Consider the following 16,453-nt stretch of genomic DNA (forward strand, 5'->3'; position numbering starts at 1 on the left):
CGTTATATATATCGTTTTCGAGTTTTTTTTAATTTAATAAACTCAATTTTATGTATATAACTCATTGTTAAAATACCTAATGAGATACTTACTTATCATAATATCATGTTAACTATATATATAATCATATATATGTCATCATATAGTTTTTACAAGTTTTAACGTTCGGGAATCACCGGTCAACTTGGGTGGTTAATTGTCTATATGAAACCTATTTCAATTAATCAAGTCTTAACAAGTTTGATTGCTTAACATGTTGGAAACACTTAATCATGTAAATATCAATTTCATTTAATATATATAAACATGGAAAAGTTCGGGTCACTACACTAAACCTGCGAGGTTCAGCCCTCTCTTTACGACTTAACGCATCGGCCACGATACTGGCCTTTCCCGGATGATATAAAAGTTCACAATCATAATCGTTCAACGTCTCAACCCACCTACGCTGTCTCATATTTAGCTGTTTTTGATCAAGAATAAGTTGAAGACTTTTGTGGTCAGTGTACACTGTACTTTTGACCCCATAAAGATAATGTTTCCAAATCATAATGTTTCCAAAATCGTCATTACCCTCAGGCAGTGACAATATCGGAGCGGTAGTCAACTTCTTCTTCAGAGTTTGAAAAGCAGTCTCTTGTTCATCCTTCCACTCATACTTCTTGCCCTTGTGCGTTAAAGCAGTCAGAGGTTTCGCTATATGAGAGAAATCTTGAATGAACCTTCTATAGTAACCTGCCAACCTTAGAAACTGACGAATCTGAGTAGGAGTCTTCGGAATTTCCCACTTCTCAATTGCCTCAATCTTGGCAGGATCAACTTGTATTCCCTGTTTATTAACAACATGTTCAAGGAATTAAACTTCTTTTAACCAGAAGACACTCTTAGAGAACTTAGCGTACAACTCTTCTTTCCTCAACAAATCAAGCACCAACTTCAAATGTTCTTCGTGATCTTCATCACTCTTGGAATAAAAAAGGATGTCGTCTATAAAAAAATAACGAATTTGTCCAGATAGGGTCTACACACACGGTTCATGAGGTCCATGAACACATCAGGTGCATTTGTCAATCCGAACGGCATAACAAGGAATTCATAGTGACCATAACGGGTGCGAAAAGCGGTTTTCAGAACATCAGATTCTTTAACACGCAGTTGATGATAACCGAAACGAAGATCGATCTTAGAATAAACAGACGAACCCTGAAGCTGATCAAACAGATCATCAATTCTAGGAAGAGGGTAACTGTTTTTAACTGTAAGCTTGTTCAATTCACGATAATCAATACACAAACGAAACGAACCATCTTTCTTCTTAACAAATAGGACAGGAGCTCCCCAAGGGGACGAACTAGGACGAATAAAACTCTTGTCTAACAACTCACGGAGTTGACTCGACAATTCTTGAAGTTCGGAAGGTGCAAGTCGGTAAGGAGCACGTGCTACCGGAGCAGCACTGGGAACAAGATCGATTTGAAATTCTACCATGCGTTGCGGTGGAAGGCCGGGTAAATCCTCAGGAAATACCTCGGGAAAGTCTCTAACAATATGAATGTCACCGATGCTCTTCTCTTCTCTATCAGAATCAACAACATGGGCTAGAATAGCATGACAGCCTTTGCGAAGATGTTTATGAACTTTCAAACAGCTAATAAGGTTTAACTGTCTGCATTTCTTATCCCCAAAAACCATCAGCAGCTCTCCAACCACATTAGTAATACGAACAGCTTTCTCATAACACATTCAGCATGATTCGCAGACAACTAATCCATACCAATAACAATGTCAAAACTTCCTAAGTTAATCAGTATTAAATCTACTTCAAAATCTCTACCAACCAGATTAATGTTACATTTACGATACACAGTCTTAGCAGTAAGCACTTTACCATTAGCTATCTATACAACATAAGTACTGTCTAGAGGAGTTAATGGTGTTTTGATTTTTGGACTTAATTTACTCGACACAAAACTCAAATCAGCCCCTGAATCAAATACTACATAAACTGATAAATCGTTGACCGAGAACGTACCCGTAACAAGTTTTGGATCTTCCTCAGCATCCCTGGCATTAATATTGAACGCCATTCCACGTGTGTTCTCAGTAGTCTTCTTATTAGGGCAGGCATCACGAAAATGCCCCGGCTTACCACATTCATAACAAACCTTCTGATTACCACCATTATTACCAGCATTATTACCACTACTTGCAGTAGGAGTAGCAGTACCCGACATAACCACCATACAATCTTTAGCAATGTGTCCCTGCTTGGAACACCTTTTACAAGTAACCGTACAATAACCATCATGAGCCTTATAACATCGCGGATAAACATGCTGATTACGGTTATTAGAACCAGAAGTATCTTGTTTCTTCTGCTGACTTTGGTTCTGGTTGCGGTTGTTATCCCACTTCCTTTTCCCATTATCAGCCTTTTTAACAACTTCCTCACTGGCCTCAGTCACGGCTTTCTTATTTCTCCTCAAAATCTTATCATTAAGCTTATGTGCCATAGACATAGCAGCTTCAATAGTCTGGGGCTCACTAGACTCAACCCATGCTCAATCTGCTCAGATAATCCATCAATATAAGCTTCAATCTTACGGTCCTCATCAGCATAAGCATTTGGACACAACAACGTCAACTCAAATAACCTTTGCTCATAGGCATCTAAATCGGTGCCCTTCATCTTTAAGTTCTCAAGCTCAGTCTCCAACTTCTTAAGTTCACCCCTGGACGATAACGGGTGATCATTCTCTCTTTAAAATCATTCCAAGTCAAACCATAAGCAGCATCATTGCCCAAACTGTTAACCAAATTGTTCCACCAAGTTAAAGCACTGTCTTTAAGAGTGCAGCTGGTGAAACTAACCTTGTCCTCATCGCGGACTCTACTAACCCAAAAAATAGACTCAACTTTCTCAAACTAACGAGTAAGTCCAATGGGTCCTTCGGTGCCACTAAATTCTTGCGGACGACTTACCATAAAAGTCTTGTGGGAGCATCCCACCTGATTGTTGGCATTGACATTAGCATTAGCTACCATAGCAGTTGCAATCCCTTCAGAAATTATTCGTTGCATACGAGCTTCGTTGGACTCACGGGGAGGCATGATCTTCAAAATAGAATAACACAACCGTTAGTACTAAGAATAATACCAGTGTTATAAAGGAATAGATCGAACACGAAAAGACTAACCATTAAAATAATAGTCAATGAGCACTATGAGTAACAACATGATAGTTATGATAGTTATAGAAATAACCACCACATGCATACATACTTTATGATAGAAATCATACAACATACATAGCACCTAACATACATGAACTATATTATGGATAATATAACATGCCAAAAGTCACAACACCATAAAAATATGATAATGATAACCAGATGTTATAAAAGAAATAACCATCCATACATAAATGAAATATCTCATAACAAACCGTACATCACCCAAACATGAATGTATAAAAGGACAATAAGTCTATGAAATAAAGTAATCACTCATAATATCATCATATCACATCTGCTTGGAGCGGGTGTGATAAGCTGGGCCGGTATGAGGCTCCTCGAGAGTCTCATACTTCCTCGACTTTCCTTTCACCTCCTCCAACTCTGTCTTCAGACCACGAATCACGCTTTCAAGAGCCTCGAACTTAGCATCCACCTCTCGGTTACGCTTCCTAGTCTCAAACTCGATCCCATGCTTGAAGCTAACGAACGTATCCATATCAGCTCTAATCTCATCCATCACCTCCGTATGCGGCAAGACACGCATACAGTCGCTAAGAGCATCAATACGAGTCTCGTTCATATATGCGCTAGTCATATGAGTGATGATAACCATGTAGTAGTTAACAGGATCTCTCAGGCGAGATTGCTGTGCACGACGACGGGCGGCAGACGGGGAAACGGGAGCAGGAACGGAATTGTTGCTTGAAGCCGACATCTGCAAACAGTAAAACTACAAACCACATACAAAATATAAACCTCATAAGCAATAACCTATGATTACTCCTCATGTGAAAAGAAATGCATAATAATGCTATAACAAGAAAGGCCGTGCTGTAGACTAGACTCTAATGCACCCTAAAGACCAAGGGTTAAACACATTAATGCAGCCTAATTCCCTACAATCATAGCTCTGATACCAACTGTGATGGCCCCGTCAATACACTTAACGGCTCTGTCACTTGGTCCCACAGCTTGATTGAACTTTAAATGAATTTAATAAACAACATTGCATTCTTTTATTCAAAAAGTTTTCCAAAAAGGAAATTTTCCAAAATATGTAGTTTAAACAAACCCAACATATTAAATATCCAAAGTTGACATAAAATATAGCCAACCAAATACCCACAAGTTTAAATATCCAAAAAGAGAATGCAAGTTTAATGTTTCATAAGTTGTTTAACAAAATCTGCCCAAATGCATGCAGACACTTCTAACACAGCGGAAGCACCAAACAAATCAAGTAGCTGTGAAAATATGCGAGTAAACTGTCAACAAAAATGTTTATTGAATTATAGGTTTAAATAAACGAATAAACTTTAGACCACAAGATTTAAAATGTTAGAAAACATAAAACATTATTCCATTATCTATGAGCCACCTGGTAACCACTTAACCATTTATTTACCCTTGCCAAACACAATATATATACACTGAACATGTGTATCTTCAAATAAATACGAAGTACTAATACATTCCGATTATAAATTGCTAGTGCGACTAGCTCGAAATGGGGCTGTCAAGCTCGATAGATCTATCCATAGGATTTGCGTTCACCAGTAGAAACCAGATTACAGTTACCAGACTAGGGAATATTTTCGTTCAACTCATTATGAATATTTTAAATTTAATTGCCACTTGTGTCTAAATGTAAAGCAAAATGCATGTAGTCACATCCCAAAAATACTTTAAAAAGTATGAAAAACGGGACTATAACTCACCTTAAAGCAAATGAAGTAACCACACAAAAAGCAAACAGCAAATGAAGTAAAGTGATCAAGAATGATCACAACGCCGACCTATAAATAAAGCAGGTCGATATAAATAACTAACTTAGGTCAAGTTTTAGTATGATAGCTATAGTACTTGTTACAAGTAGACATATAACAACACTCAGTATGCTTCGGTTTGATCAGGACAGCGTAAGGACACGTACTTTCTATTTTTAGAAAGATTCTATTTTTAGCATGTTTCTATTTTTGGAAAGTTTCTATTTTAGAAAAGTTTCTATTTTAGAAAAGTTTCTATTTTTAGAAAGTTTCTATTTTTGGAAAGTTTATAACTTAGGAAAGTTTCCTTAATTAGAAAGTCACAAAAGTCAACTGAAAGTCAACTCAAAAGTCAACCTTATCAAACATAATCAACATCAATTTTTAAAGTATAAGTTATAATACTAATATAAGTTATAATGTTATTTAAAGTCATATATGTATAATTATGTCATAACATAAGTTTAATTAAATTAAATTGAATTAATAAAGTTAACATAAGTTTAAATGATTTAATTAATATAACATAAGTATTTAATTAATTAATTAAATATTAGACATAATATAAGTATTATTAATTAATAATAAATTTTAATCATATCATATGTATTATTAATTAATAATGAATTAGTAATCATATCATAAGTATTTAATTATAAGTATTTAATAATTAAATTATAATTAAATAATAACTAAGCCTTATAATAATTAAATAATTAATTACTCTTTATTATAAGTCTTATTAAAATAATCTCATAACATATGTTTAATACTTAACATAAGTATTTTTCATTAATAATAAAAGTATTATTAATCATAAGTTTAATTAAATGTTTAATTAAATCATAATACTATTAATAAATGATATAATAAATATATATATCATAAGTCATAAATGATATAATAAATATATATATCATAAGTCATAAATTAAAATAATTACTTTTTATATCATAGGTAATTTATTAATAATGAAAATCATTATTTATGTCATAAGTCTTATTTCATAACCATAAGTTTTAATTAAAAGTTCATCGGGCCACAACTTGAGCCCCGGGTGTCGGTTTTCGAGGAGTCTTATATATATCTTAGCCTAATCAAACTACCCGACACATTAGTACACTCAAGAACACCCCAAGAACAGCCACCAAGTCGTGACCAACAGCCATATATCAACTTGGAGCTTTAATTCGTTCAAAAACATGTTTTAGTCATAACGTGTGATCCGTGACTCGGATTTTGATGACCCGAACATGAATGTTCCTCCAATCATCAATCCTAACACACTAGTACACCTAGAGACTCCAAAAATGGTCACAAAGTCAGACCAAACCTGAACACATTCGTTTTTATAATTTGATTTCATGAAAACACCATTTTAATCATAACTTAAGCTCCGGGAATCGAAATAACATGAATCCGGAGTATAAAATTAATGTCTCGATGAGAGGAATACATATAAATACTTTAATTTAACAAAAACATCAGTTTAGTTTATAGAAATGTTCAAATACACTGCTGTCCAAAATCAATCAAACCGAAATCATGAATTAACGAGTGATTCTACGCATACAATCAATAATCCAACATCGTACAAGCACTATACTATCATAATAACATATAAAAACAGAAAATTAAAGAAAATTCAAAAAGTTAGGGTTAGGGTTTATACCCTAATCAAGAATCAAAGAGTATGAACGCGTAGAGATCGTTGTGTAGAATCCGATTATATGAAAAGCCCTTTGATCCAAGCTATAATTGATGATGAAATGATGATGAAGGTGATGATGGTTGGAGAAGGCCAAAATGGAGAAAGAGGGAGATGAGATAAACTTGAGAGAATTAGGTTTAGTAGTGATGAAATGTAAAATGAAAACAAATGAAGTGTAAAGGAAAAACAAAAAGGGTATCCTCTCCCCTTTGTGGTTCGGCCGAATGGGTGCACGGGGGTAGGCCCCATCGCTCAATTTTGTTAAATGTCTAAATCCTTGTGGCCCGAATGCCCGAACGAAGCCCGAAACGTGAAAACGCTACTACGCGATTAATAATTCGGAGTGATAACAAATACGCGACGAATAAAATATATAAACACTATATATAATCATATGACATTAAAATATCATATTTAAAATAATTTGGATTTAAAAATCCCAAAAGTTTGGTCGTTGGTTTGAAAACCGAAAAGATTCGCCGGATAGAAATCCACGACACGTAGAAACGTACAAATTTAAAATACGAATACAAATATTCACATAACACATAATAATTAATATATTATTACTAAAATAATAATATAGGTCATAGAAATGACGTGGCACGAAATAACAATTAACGGACGTTAAATAATAAACGGTAAAAGATAACGGAAAAAGTAGAGTCGTGACACACCCTTTCGTATCTCATAAACGCAAGCAACTTTGAAAAGCAACTGAGTGGGTAACGCACTTTATGATACGGAAAAATCGTAATACTACCACTTTCTCCAAATCCAAGCTTACGTGTGACATGATCCTCAAAGAAATTCAGCTCAAAACCTTCGAATGGTTCTCAAATAGGAATAAAAAAATCATAATGGAGTGGGATCCTTGGATTAATAACACACTTGTTTTCGATGTGGACTTACCCAACAGAACTGGAATCGGCTAATTTGCTTGTACCATCTGAACTTGCGAACCATTTCATTGCGTCTGATCCTAATAAGGGGATACCATATTGGAGAAATGGGCCTTGAACGGGCTTCTTTGTCGCTGAATTCTCAGCAATGCGGCCCAGACTTGTCCCTGCTTGTGCTCACAAGTCGGCCTTATGTATGTTTCTCTTTTCGGTAATCCTTATTAGTTTGCAAGTTCATGAATATCTCGGTTGACTTTAGCGGATATTGTCCTTTTTTCGTGATTTGTCTACGGTCGTGTTTGTTTTGTATCTTTGTTTCATGGGTGATGCCCTCTTACTTGTAAATACTCATTTTCGTATTAATAAAAATATATAATCTCTGGGGATATTGACTAAAATACACTTTTTTAAAAACTTTTATCACAAAATACACTTTTTTGAAAAAAATTGTCAATATACACCATCAGGGCGACCGAGACTTTGGTCGACCACCATTATAACATGGTTGACTGCGTAGTCGACCAACCCTAACAAGGTAGTCGACCGACCATTACAAGGTGGTCGACCACTCTTATTCGAACAAAAATTGGGTCGACTACCATTATATCATGGTTGACTACGTAGTCGACCAACACTAACAAGGTGGTCGACCAACCATTACAAGGTGGTCGACCAAAATAATTAAAAAAAAAAAAAAAAAAACTTCCCCAAATGCAACTCAAACGTGAAGATGTAAAGTTGAATAAATTGAATATGTAAACTAATTCTAAATCAATCCTTGAGCATCAAAAAGATGTTTTTTATGAAGATTATAACACCAAAATATCAAATTATTGCAAACGCATCTTCAAATATGCAAGTGAAGTTGAACAACCCATTACCTGCAAATATGCGACTGTGATGATTTAGTTCTGTATATGCATATTTATTTATTTACAAAATTGTTTAATTGATTTGCCAACTCACCACAAATATGCAATTTTTGTATATGCAAAATACGCCAGCTGTTTTGGTAGAACTTTCCACCCAGTTCACCACAAACATTTTTTCAGCAAAGCAATCACATGTTCGACCACCTTGTAATGGTTGGTCGACCACTTTGTTATATTGGTCGACTACGCAGTCAACCATGATATAATGGTAGTCGACCCAATTTTTGTTCGAATAAGATTGGTCGACCACCTTGTAATGGTCGGTCGACTACCTTGTTAGAGTTGGTCGACTACGCAGTCAACCATGTTATAATGGTGGTCGACCAAAGTCTTGGTCGCCCTGATGGTGTATATTGACAAATTTTTTTTAAAAAGTGTATTTTGTGATAAAAGATTAAAAAAGTGTATTTGAGCCAATTTCCCTAATCTCTGCTGTTAAAAAAAGAACTATTAGATAAATGAATTATCCCACGGTTATTCGAGTCTTTTTTCCGGGTATACGGGTCAGGTAATCGGGTATACGGGCCGGGTATATGGACTCGAGTTTTTTTTTCCGGGTATACGGGACGGGTTTGTGTCTAAAACTATCATATATATCATATAAAATAAAAACGAGGATCCACATCATATCATAAAAGAGGTTGAAAAGACCAAAAGATGGTGGGTTTGAACAATAATTGGGAGTTTGAGAGGAGTTAATTATGAATTTTTGATGCACCAATGATGGGCGTGGAAAGCTTTCTTTACACGCCTAAAAAGCCATATGTTTTTTAGGTATCTTGTCTTATTTGACACCTTCTCAAGTACTACTGTAATTCATATACTCGTAGTTCAGTATCTCCTTTACTATTATTTATCACAAATCATTATGTATTAACCTATTATACTCTAAAATAGGTTAATACACGATTATAATGAATACAGTAAAACAGATTATGAATTATGAATATATCAATATCATTTATCATTTATTTATATAAAAATAAAAAATTAAATTGATATCGATACAAAACTTAAATTGATTATAACTTATACAGACTCTACATAATCTATTTGCATGAACCCTACATAATTTTTGTACCTCAATTCGTTCATGATGCTCAACAAATATCAATCAACAATTATATTATTATTATTATTATTATTATTATTATTATTATTATTATTATTATTATTATTATTATTATTATTATTATAATAATAAACTTAAAAGTTTTTCTGGCTGGAAGGTGCCCTATGGAATTAGGAGAGTATATTGCTAGTGCTCCCCTCACACCGCTTGTCAAGCCCGGCGGTGGTCTTCGTCCTATAGCTGTAGGTACTGTTTGGCGACGTCTTGTTTCGAAGGTTGGCGCTGCTATGGTTGGCTAGTCTTTGGGAAGTTACTTCGATGGTCTTCAGTTTGGTGTTGGTGTTTCTTCAGGTGGTGAGGCTATTCTTCATGCTGTGAATCGGCTTATTGAGGATCGTGGCTCTGATGTTGGCCTCTCTATGTTATTAGTTGATTTTCAAAATGCCTTCAATCTAGTTGATCGTACGGTCATGTTACGTGAAGTTCGCCGCCTTTGTCCGAGCATTTCTCGGTGGGTTGAATTTTGCTACTCTAATCCAGCCAGATTGTATTATGGGAACCACACATTATGGTCTTCTCAGGGGGTACAACAGGGTGATCCCCTTGGTCCGCTGCTTTTTGCTTTGGTCCTACAACCTTTGGTTTCTAAAATCAGAGATAATTTTGAGGTTTGTCTTCAGGCGTGGTATTTGGATGATGGTACTATTATTGGGGACACTTTGGTGGTGGGGAAGGTTTTGCATTTGATTATGGAGGATAGGCCTCGTTTTGGGCTGCATCTCAACGTTGAAAAAACAGAAATTTTCTGGCCTACGGAGGACCCTCGCAGCAGGCAAGTAGGTGTCTTTCCTCCTAATATTGCTCGGCCTTTAAATGGTGTTAAGTTGCTTGGGGCCCCCGCAAGTTCCGATCCTGGTTTTAGTAGTGAACTGGTGATGCAAAGGGTGACCAAGTCCATTGCGCTTATGGATAAGGTTGCTAAGCTTGATGATCCTCAGTGTGAGTTGTTGTTGCTTAGGGCATGTACGGGAGTTTCTAAACTCTACTTTTCCTTGCGTACTTGTCCTCCTAGTATATTTGAGGCGGCTCAACGCGCTTTCGATGGAGCCCTTCGATCTTCCTTGGAGCGTATTGTTACTGCTTCAGGGCCTGGGTTTGGTGATTGGCAGTGGCGGCTTGCCACCTTGCCATTTGCATTTGGAGGGCTTGGTGTTTATTCTGCGGGAGATGTTCGTCATTATGCTTTTCTGGCTTCTCGATTACAGTCTGCTGGATTGCAGACCAAGCTCCTACGTCATGCGGGTATTGTTGGTCTTGGTCGTGCTTTTGAAGATGCATTGGGTCTGTTTAATAAAACGGTTGGGTTTGATATTTTAGGTAATCCGAGTGAGGTCGCTGCCCCAATACTCATGAAGAAATTGGCAGATGTTTATTTCACAAAGATTACCGCTTCTGCAGAATCCACTTTTTCGTTATCTCCCCGACAATCAGCCTTATGGAAATCACAGCTTAGTGATCACACCTCTGCTTGGCTAAGGGCAGTCCCTATTTTGGGGTTGGGTCTGACGATGAACGCAAAGACTTACCGATGTGTGTTGTGCTACCGGTTAGGTGTTCCATTGTTCTCTATCTCGACGGCATGTTCTGCCTGTTCAAGGGTTTTTACTGGGGATATTTTCGGGGATCACGCGGTGTCTTGTGCTGGTATGGTGGGTATTAAGCATCGACATAATATTGTCCGGGATTCCCTTGTTGATGTTTGTTATCGATCTGGGATTTCAGCGAGAAAGGAGGTTGACATTGGGTTGTCTGGAGGGAACGACAGGGCCCTCAGACCTGCAGATGTGTTACTTTATTCCTGGGATTGTGGTCGCGATGTTTGTGTTGACTTGACAGGGTCTTCTCCTTTGACACAGTCTGGGCTTTCTGACTTTGTCCCTGGACGTGCTGTGATTAATGCGGCTCGTCGGAAGCGGGTCAAGTACGAATCTAGTTGTCTGGCGATTGGTTATGGTTTCATTCCTTTCTCATTTTCTTCCCTTGGGGAATTAGAGAAGGAGGTTGTTTCTTTGCTAAAGCGGGTTCAGAAGAGTTCGATGGCGCAAGATATTGGTGCCGGTGCTGCTGCTCATATTTTTACTAGGATAGGTTTTGCTATTGCTAGAGGTGTGGGGGCCCAGATTTTCTCTAGGCTTCCCACTAATTTTTTGTAAGTTTTAAAACTTTTAAGTTTATTATTATTATTATTATTATTATTATTATTATATTTTTTTTTTTTTTTTTTTTTTTTATCAAACTATCACTACCCTTCTTTTACCTAAAGAAAGCCTTAAAATAAAATTATAAAGTTCAGTTTTTTTTTTTTTCCTTTTTTTTCTTTTTCAGTTTTGACATATATAATATATAATATAGAAAGATAAAAGGGTAAAAGATGGAAGCTTTTTCTTGTTCGGACTATTTAGGAGAAATAGTAATCCGATCTCAGACTCTAATGCACGCAGTTCTGTTAAATTGCCTCAACCAGTAAGCAATCTTGTAATAGTTATAATATATAACATATAATATATACGGAGTAATATATATTACTCGTAGAAGATTTAGAAATCTAGATTGATCGCACTTAAATTTGTCATAGTTAAAAACACATGATTAAGGAGTGATTTGTGCATGCATCACACGTGGATTAGTCCACTCCAAAATATCTTTTGGGCGTTTAATTTGCACTTATGCCATTTTTTTAACCAGGTGATCAATTGTTATCTTGCAAAATCTTTTAATCCTTAACTTTTTTGCTTACTTGCTTATCCTAATTTTTCAAATAAAATGAAGGTGCAATTTATAGACTCTCGTCCCACCAATAAATTAACTATTTATTTGATGTTCTTAACAATCAACAATTACTTTTACTATCTATTACGGAGTATTTATTATTTATTTAAATTGCTTATGAAATGCAGAAAGTATAATCATTCACATATAGTTAAGTTACTAACTTTCGCACTTTTTTAATTAGTAATTTATATATTTAATGATAATCAAGAAAAAGGAGATCCAAGAAAAAGGAATGCTGTTTTGCCTACGTTTCTACAATATTCCTTGATCCCCTCTACTTCACTTCCACATATAATTGACCCCATATATATATATATATATATATATATATATATATATATATATATATATATATATATATATATATATATATATATATATATTGAAAGGATCTTTAGAGAACTTGAATAGGGAGAGAACCCATAACACCATGTTATTTCATGAAGAACATCATCGATTTTTTCTACTTCCAAGTTAAAATTGATTTCACAATTAAACTGATTTCATGCCTTGATTCCTTCTGCAAATTTGTTTCAAATCATCCATAGAACCTTCGTTGATCATTATATTGATCAGAAACATCACAGATTCTTTCAATCAAATTATTGATCGAAGAACACAAAAATTTGACTTCAAATCTGTGAATTAATTGATGAGAATCTTCAGCTGATCTGAAGCATTAAGAAGCTGAAATATATCATGAGGACTCCAAAACAGCTCTCGGATCAAATTTTGGTGGAGTAGATTTTGCACAACTAATCGATCTCCACTTTGCGGTTAAAAACGAAAAACTCGAGATCGATTAGCTTGAATCTATTGTTGTTGAGGCTTGCCGATGATTTGAGAATGTTAGGGATCGTATTAGGAATGAGAAACTGATCTCAATTCATGTTATGAATTTGATTTATGGTGTTCATCTTCAAAAAACATAGCATGTCTGTGTCTGCACCCAAAATAAGCTCAATCTGTACGCAGATCGACTCTATCTGCACGCAGATCGAAGATTAGTCTGAAGGTCAGTTCGATGGTTCTCTTGATTCTCTACCATCTTTGGTTATATATATACATATATATATATATATATATATATATATATATATATATATATTATTATTATTATTATTATTGTCACCCATTTCTCTGAAGGTATGAGTAAGAAATAAGAAATCAATAATTTGTGACCCATATAAATTTCATTATGAGGATATATTTTTATTTATATACATAAACGACACCATATTGTGCAGATGTGTGCGGAATATAAAGTCCTAAATTACATATAACAACAAGAATACAAGATGTTGAGTCAAAGAAGCGGTCAGTGATGGTTCTTTTTGTCTACGCGAGGAAGATGATGCCGGTGACCTTAATTTTGGGTTGTTAATATATTCACTTACAAATTTGATAGATCCACTTTTATAATGCATAAATGTCTCTACAGTACACGTACTAAGGGGTCTTTTTTTGAGTCTATCTTCGGGCCTCATTTTTCATACTCCATGTTTCGAACAAGTGGATGGCAAGTAGCTTAAGCCGGGCTCGGGAGGGAAAAAGGCTTCTTTGGTCGCACAAAAGTTTCTTGTGCTTTGAGTCCTCTCAATGGTGTTTTTCATGGTTTGTTTGGTTTTCGGCTTTGGTCTTCTACTGTTCTCGCTTATTTCCTTTTGTGTTTCTTATCATGTTGGTAGTTTAGTTGTTCCAGTTTGTTGTTTGTAGATATTTTGTAGGTATTGTAAGCGTGAGTTGTTAGTCTCGCGGCTCGCCTTTAATTTTTGTCTCGTTTTGTGTCACACCCCCAAATGGGATCGGGGGTAAATGTGACTAACCAATATCAAAACACAAGTGTAAATAACGAGAACGACTCTAAATGAAATGTTTTATTAAAAACCATAAATAGTTTGCAGCGGAAATAAATAGTTGTTTACATTATAATCCAAAATGTAATAATAATGTTTAATGCAATGTAATAATGGTAAAATGAAGACTCCAAGTAGCAGCAATCAAATTACCAAGTAGCTAGCCATCACTTAAAACAAAACATGCTTAAAAGTGTCAATCAAAATGTTGGTGAAGTTCATAGGTTTATCAATAGTAACCAAGTTTTTAGACCACAAGATTTAGTTTAAAGAAATTGATATACACATATTAGTTCAAAAGTAATGTTATGGTGTATGATATCGAGACTAAACAAAGTTTATCCCATAACACTTTATCCATTCGTGTCGTTAAATCATTAATATGTATCCTGATATGACCAAAACGGATGATTTTATTTGTGCGGTGTCGTTAGGTCGCAAAACGTCAGAATAAGTTACCAAGAGGGAGTAATGGTTTTGTTATTTATATTTAGCTGGGTTTTCTAGCTATAATTCACCTACTTGTCTTCCTTTTAACGAGTAAGTGACAAATATAACTTAGGTTCGTATTTTTGTATGTTTGCTCAGTAATGTGGGACAAAAGTGCCTAGATAGTTAATCCTAGCGACAAGTGGTGATAGATTAAACTTAACAAAGGTAATGTAAACTATAAATAAATTTATTAGATTAAGCAAAACGTTCAGTGTTTACAGACGAGATCTGGACCATTACAAGTGCTGACATCCTCTAGACCGCTCCTAGTACAATCTTCGGCGTTCGCCTCCGGGTACTTAATTTCTCGCTCGAAGGTGAGAAGGCCTTGAAAGCTCTAGTGAGAGAAAGTGTATTGTAGTGAGAGAGTGAAAAGAGGTGTGTGTAAAAAGGATGACAAAAAGCTTCTTAAATAGGCAAAATTTTCCTGGCATACGGCTGGCAGGCCGTATGCGTAAGCCGTATGCCAGGTCAAGCCGTTTTGTGTGCCCGGATAGTGGCAGGCCGTTTCCCATAGTGGCATACCGTATGGCAAGCCGTATGGCCTGCCCTGGTCTGCTGTTTTGTTGGATCACAACTTGATTTACGGGGTCGTAACTTGTCTTTCACCGTTTTCGCTCTAGAATCTTCGTTTTAGCTCCGATTTACTTGATTGTTTTTGTATCACCTTTGTAATCACTTAATCTACAAAATTAACTGAAAAAGAGATTATATTGCTGACAAAGCTTGGATCTTTACTTTTTTGGGCCCTAATATCGAGGTAAAAATGTGACTTTTTAGCCGATATCAAATATCTCACACTTAGACTTTGTTTGTCCTTAAGCAAACTTTCGATCTTTTAGTACAGAAGATTCCTATTTGTAGTGATTAATTTATCTTTGTTTCGCAAGACGTAAGAGTGAAAACTTAGTTTCATCCGTTTTGCTATTCCTGAATCTTTTTCCGCAAGCATGAGAGGAGGTTACATAACTGAGGCTATCTCACTCGGGTCACTCAATTCACTAAAGTGTATCGGAAGTTGATGATGCATGAAATGTCCCGTTCATATTGATTATAAACGTTTCATGTTAATTGATTTCGTTACGAGGTTTTGACCTCTATATGAGACGTTTTTCAAAGACTGCATTCATTTTTTAAAACAACCATAACCTTTATTTTATCAATAAAGGTTTCAAAAGCATTACGTAGATTATCAAATAATGATAATTTAAAATATACTGTTTACACACGACCATTACATAATGGTTTACAATAGAATTATATTACATCGACACATGTTTCTTGAATGCAGTTTTTACACAATATCATACAAACATGGACTCCAAATCTTGTCCTTATTTTAGTATGCAACAGCGAAAGCTCTTAGTATTCACCTGAGAATAAACATGCTTTAAACGTCATCAAAAATGTTGGTGAGTTATAGGTTTAACCTATATATATCAAATCGTAACAGTAGACCACAAGATTTCATATTTCAATACACATCCCATACATAGAGATAAAAATCATTCATATGGTGAACACCTGGTAACCGACATTAACAAGATGCATATATAAGAATATCCCCATCATTCTGGGACACCCTTCGGATATGATATAAATTTCGAAGTACTAAAGCATCCGGTACTTTGGATGGGGTTTGTTAGGCCCA

This window comes from Rutidosis leptorrhynchoides, chromosome 5, assembly GCF_046630445.1.
Source record: "Rutidosis leptorrhynchoides isolate AG116_Rl617_1_P2 chromosome 5, CSIRO_AGI_Rlap_v1, whole genome shotgun sequence".
In the NCBI taxonomy this organism is placed as follows: domain Eukaryota; kingdom Viridiplantae; phylum Streptophyta; class Magnoliopsida; order Asterales; family Asteraceae; genus Rutidosis; species Rutidosis leptorrhynchoides.